General features: G+C 49.2%; 1 pseudogene; it reads right to left on the reverse strand.

Moving 5' to 3' along the window:
* Positions 1–3,871: 3,871 nt before the first annotated feature.
* Positions 3,872–4,641, reverse strand: LOC144167087 (uncharacterized; annotated as a pseudogene).
* Between the last annotated feature and the right edge of the window lie 536 nt (positions 4,642–5,177).

A 5,177-nucleotide genomic window follows, 5' to 3' on the forward strand; every position in this document is an offset into this window, starting at 1 on the left:
GGGAGTGGAGCCAGGACGAGGTTGAAGAGGAATGGGGTGAGCACACTCCCCTGGGGCTAAGATGCTCAGCCATGGCGAGGTGGACTTTCCCCCTCCCCCTATTCATGAACCTTTGCCCGTGACACATTCCTGTTATGTTCCGAGTCTTGAAGCCGAGAAAACATAAAAATAAATCAAATGTGCTGCTTTACTTGCAGAAGCTTTGCCGTGGCTATGCGGCTCGCCTCTGTGGATGGCTACGAACGGATTTATTCTTCGTGGACATCTTTCCCGCCTGGCGAAATCCCGACACATCACACACGCAAAAAAGGTGGGCCGCCGCGCCGTTGCGCTCGATTCACCATCTTCGGGTTTAGTGTGTGCATGTCCGCGCGCACGTGTGCGTTAGTTCACTTACGAGCGCATGACGACCTTGTATTCGTACGGGGGGAGCTTTAATTTATACAATACACCGAGAGACTGCGACACAGTCCGATCCTCCTTTGGCGTTGTGGGAGCAAATCACGAATACGAATAACAAATACACGCTCGGAGGGGAAGCACCGGGGCCGCGATAAGGGACGCAAAGAAATGTTAGTAAAAATAAAAAACTACCACCTCCCATCGCCGGAACCCCTGTGGAGATGCGACGCATAGGGGGTTCACGTTGCAGCGTTGGATAGCGGAGGAACGGCGCTGGAACGATGGAGCGGAGCGGCGCAGGCAACCCGTTTTATAGCGCGCATAACGGTGAGGGGACGCGCCGGCGTCAGTGCGTCTGCCGCGGCTTTGCGCAACACAATCCAACACAATCGACTTTAATCCAATCCAATCCAAATCCAAATCTAATCCAAGCCAAGCCAAGCCAATCCAAGGCAATCCAATGGAATCCAATCCCATGCCCCTCGCGAGAGAGTGTTCGCTATCGGAGAGGAGAGGGGGTGAGCTGCGGAGAGCGCAGCTGGCGAGGCGAGACGAATGGGGAAGGGGTGGACGCCGACGACGACGCCGAATTCAGGGACAAGGCGAGTGAATGAGATGCCTTCGCATCTAAAAATGGCGAAAACTTTAGACCAATAAGAACAGGGTGGCGGGCCGTTACTCTGGTGGCGCGCAACTCTCGTGCCGTCGCTGGGGGCCGCTCGCGCGTCGCCTCCATACGTTCTCAGCGTACGGAGGAATGTGGTTGGTTCTGTTCAGTTCGAATGTGACAGCCCGAACGATCAACTTCTTTGGTCATCGGCGATGGCAGTGAACGCGCTCATCTGCTTTCCATCGCCTCCTGCTGCTCTACGGTGTCCCCGGACGACTCGATGGTTCGTACTGTGTCGAAAGCCGAGGATTTTGTTGCGATGGTGTCCCTCGTTTGGAGGGAAATGTGTCTAGTAAGGTGTGGGGTCGCACGCTCAGTGAATGCAAATGGCCCGGGTGGCGATCACTGTGGAAATAGCTTCATATCAGAAGGTTCAGGTGAGCTTACTATGTTTCTGTGTCTATGAAGCACGTCTGGAAATATGTTCCGGTTTGTTGTATGAACAAAAGAAATTCTATGAACAAGTAAACTGTATCGATACATTTTGTGTTTTGATCCCCACACACCGAACGTTATTTCCTAAATGAATGCCTTCCGAAATGACGTCGTAATTGCTTATCGCATTGTAAATCTAATTGAGTTCGGAGAGTACATAACTTGCACTCCCTTGCATGCGAGGGAAACATGAAATTGGAACTTAAATAAGGTGAAGAAGCCACGCAGCGTGCGCCGCACACGGCATGACGTGGCACGCACGTGCGCGGCGCGTAATATACAATTAGGGCTGGCAACTACTTGAGGCGGAAAAAGCTTCTACCTTTTGCCTGGCACTTGACTAAAGTGCGTTTTTTTCGTGAGCTCTCTGTAATATTTTTTTATGACTAGGCAACACAACAGGGAGCATGGTTAGTCTTCAAGCTTGTCCCGTGACGGTCCCTCCTGTAGTTTGCTTCCCCCATGCCGGCATGGCGCATAGGAAGGTGCAGTTAGACATGCCTGGAGTATGTCGTGTGCTCTCTCGAAAAATTCGAGTGGGAGCGTTGCTTTTGATTCTTTAAATGCAGAGCATTTGTATAACTCACGATGTCACCCGTGCGTCGACGTCCGCAGCAGCCAGCCTCCCCCTACACTATAAAAAGAAAAAGAAATAACAGTTACCGGCGCCTGGTTTCGGTCCCACGAGCCTGCTGGCGGAACGCAAGGTACATGGCGCTCTACCCACAGCGCCACAAAACCACACAGAATGAAAGGCTACGAACGCGCCTTATATCCTTGACTCATTCAAACTACGTCGTCAGCGGCGTGCGTTAGCGACTCAGCGGCGTGCTCGCGGCGTGATAGCTGCGTGGTGTACACGTGATAGCACCAACCCCCCAAACACTAAACGTTCCCGCAATACAACCACCCCCTACAAAGCGGGTTGGCGCGGGCTCCACTCAACCCCTGCGTTCTCTTCTCTTGCGTTCGTCGGCGGTCGCAGTTGATAAGCGATGGAAGCCAGACCTTCAAACAGTACCGCGACGCAATCCAACATCAGCGTCGCAGAACCAGTAGAAGACATCGTACCATCGTCTTCGTCGACGTCGGCAGAAGACAAGGCGGCGAGGCGGCGCGCTGCCGACGCCGAACGCAAGCGTCGTAAGCGTGCCGCCGACGCCGACCTTCGTGAACGAGAAGCCGCGGCCAAGCGTCAACGTCGAGCAGCGGATCCAGGCCTTCGTCAGGAAGAAGTAGCGTCTGCTCGTACCCCAATGCTCTGCATTTACTCGTGTCCCTCGCTCGGGGGCATGCGACGGAGGATTTTTTTTATTGCTAGATAATCTGCTTCCGGTGGTGTTCATATTCGTATAATATACGTACGTCGATGTAAAGTTTGACCTGCTCACTTTATTTTGCCTGTGGATTATCCGGCACTATATTTTATTAAAGAAAAATCAAATATAACATTAATGTAGCGACACGTGTTAATGTTGAAAATATTACAGGAACGCGTTCCTTTCGCAATGAACGTGCAACGGGAACTCGTTTCAAACTTTGGAAGGAACGAGGAACGAGCTTTTGTTCCTGTTTGAGAGGAAGGTGTCGGGGAGGTAATGGTGCGACACTACCGCCCCTCCCTGTTTATCGGGCGCCAACTAGCAGGCGCGGCGTCCTGTGCTCCTTTGTTCCGGGTCGCCTATGTAGTTTTCTGTACGGCCGATGTGCTCGATTTAATTTGTACTTCGCACTCTAATTTTTTACTGTGAAATACCTGGCTAGGCCGGACGTAACTCAAATAATGCGGTTGGAGTTACGTCGAATGTGACTTTAATTGGCAATTTCGGGTTCCGTCGAACGTAACTGTAGACACGGGCTAAAAGTTCCGTAGGAAAAAACTTGTGTTTTCAATTTCGGTATCCCTCGGAGGTAACTCTAGAGACTGCGTAGAAAAAAAAAAGAGAAAGAAGAAATGGAGCTTGCTGGTTAGCTGTTGTGGCCTCGCATGACACGAATGAGGCGACGCTCATAAATTACGTACAAACACATAGAGGAAAATCACCAAGTACGCATGTACACAGTTGTTATCGTTTTTCCCTGGCTTACCATTAAAAGGATTGGTCAGGATATTTAATCATGCTTCCAATCTGTATAGTATGCCCACATTTTGTTATCAATGTTAATGCATTCAAAAACTCGTTCCTGCAATCACTGGTCTCACCTGGTAGCATATCATTGCCTCTTGTGACGCTAGTGCAGATGTTCATCATGAACAAGTTGTCGAGGAACGCAATCTTTGAGTTTTAAACGCTTTAATTAGATCAGTCGGTTATTAATAACACAAATATGAAAAATACTATACACTGCGGCACTCCGTAACAACTACAGCAGCACTTTTCTTGCTTTCTATAAAGAAAACAGTTCCGTAATGTCATCAAAGTTTGTTTTTACAGTTTCTTCTCTTTCCACACTCAACAGAGCAACATAATAAAGTCTGTCGTGGGCCCTTGGGGCCCGCAATTAGAAAAGTATTAGTTTTAGCTTGCTGAAGGACTTTTCACAACCAGTGATATGGAAACGGCTATGGCTAACTTTATCTGAATCGCAGGGCCAAAGTTGGGAAATACGTTGTCATCTCCATACTGTACGATAAATTTCAGGAGTTCCTCAGGTTGTTATAATCTCCGGTCAACACGCCGTGAAAACAGCAGTCGGCAATCTGAATGAAGTCTCTTCATGGAGATCCTGCGCGCTACCGTCAGAAGGATAAAACTCGTCAAAGGTGTAACAATTTTTTCTTAGTTTGTTGTCGTCGTGACCGTAGCACAGCTTGTTTATGTACAGGAGAAAGCCGAACTTGGCATCGGTATCCTGCAGGCCACAAAACCTCTCGTCCATTTCAGAGTGAAGACTGTCGAATGCGGACTTCATGACTCTATGTATTCTCTGTTTAGCCGTACACCCAACTCCTTTCCACATTTCACCAGCCATCTGTTGTTTTTTTTTCGTCTCGAACACCTTTGAACATTGACAACCCACGACTCAGAGACACCAAGCCCTTCATCGAGTGACTCACTCACCAGCGTTTCCCTTTTGTCACGAAACTGTTCTCTAAAAGCGTTCATGTCAAAAGCAGCCTCGTAAAAGTTCATTGTTGAGTCTTGCAGCCTTTAAACAGGATCTATTAGAAGCAGTATTCTGTTCCAAAAGCCGAGCAAAATAAAAGCATGGTATCTTAACATCCGCTGGTGCAACAGCTAGTGTGCGATCACTTCTCGTTTCGTTCGTTTCTCTGTCGTTATTTGCCGTCACTTGTAAAACTTCAAGCATGTCTTCAAGGGGCCTACTGACTGGCCTTACCGCTTGGACCCTGGCGCTCCGTCTCACACTCCTACTCGACAACAATAGGCACCGCTACTTTTAAATACCAGGATCTCTAGGATTCCCTGAACGTTGTTCACCTCGGCTTGTAAGAAATCCTGCAAAGGGCTAATAGAAATCTAACGGCGTAAATTTTAAGCACCCCCCCCCTCTCGCCGCTGCTGGAATACAAACGAGAACACATGAAAACACATGCATGCAGCACGCACGCAAGCACACTGGATATCATCCCGTGTTGCCTCGCGAACTCCGTCACCCGGGCGTACCTAAGTAATAATACATGTGTGCGGCACTTCCCGACAAGAAG

Source organism: Haemaphysalis longicornis, unplaced genomic scaffold, assembly GCF_048455015.1.
Source record: "Haemaphysalis longicornis isolate Haplotype H1 unplaced genomic scaffold, Haemaphysalis longicornis Haplotype H1 scaffold_2, whole genome shotgun sequence".
NCBI classification, from domain to species: Eukaryota; Metazoa; Arthropoda; class Arachnida; order Ixodida; family Ixodidae; genus Haemaphysalis; species Haemaphysalis longicornis.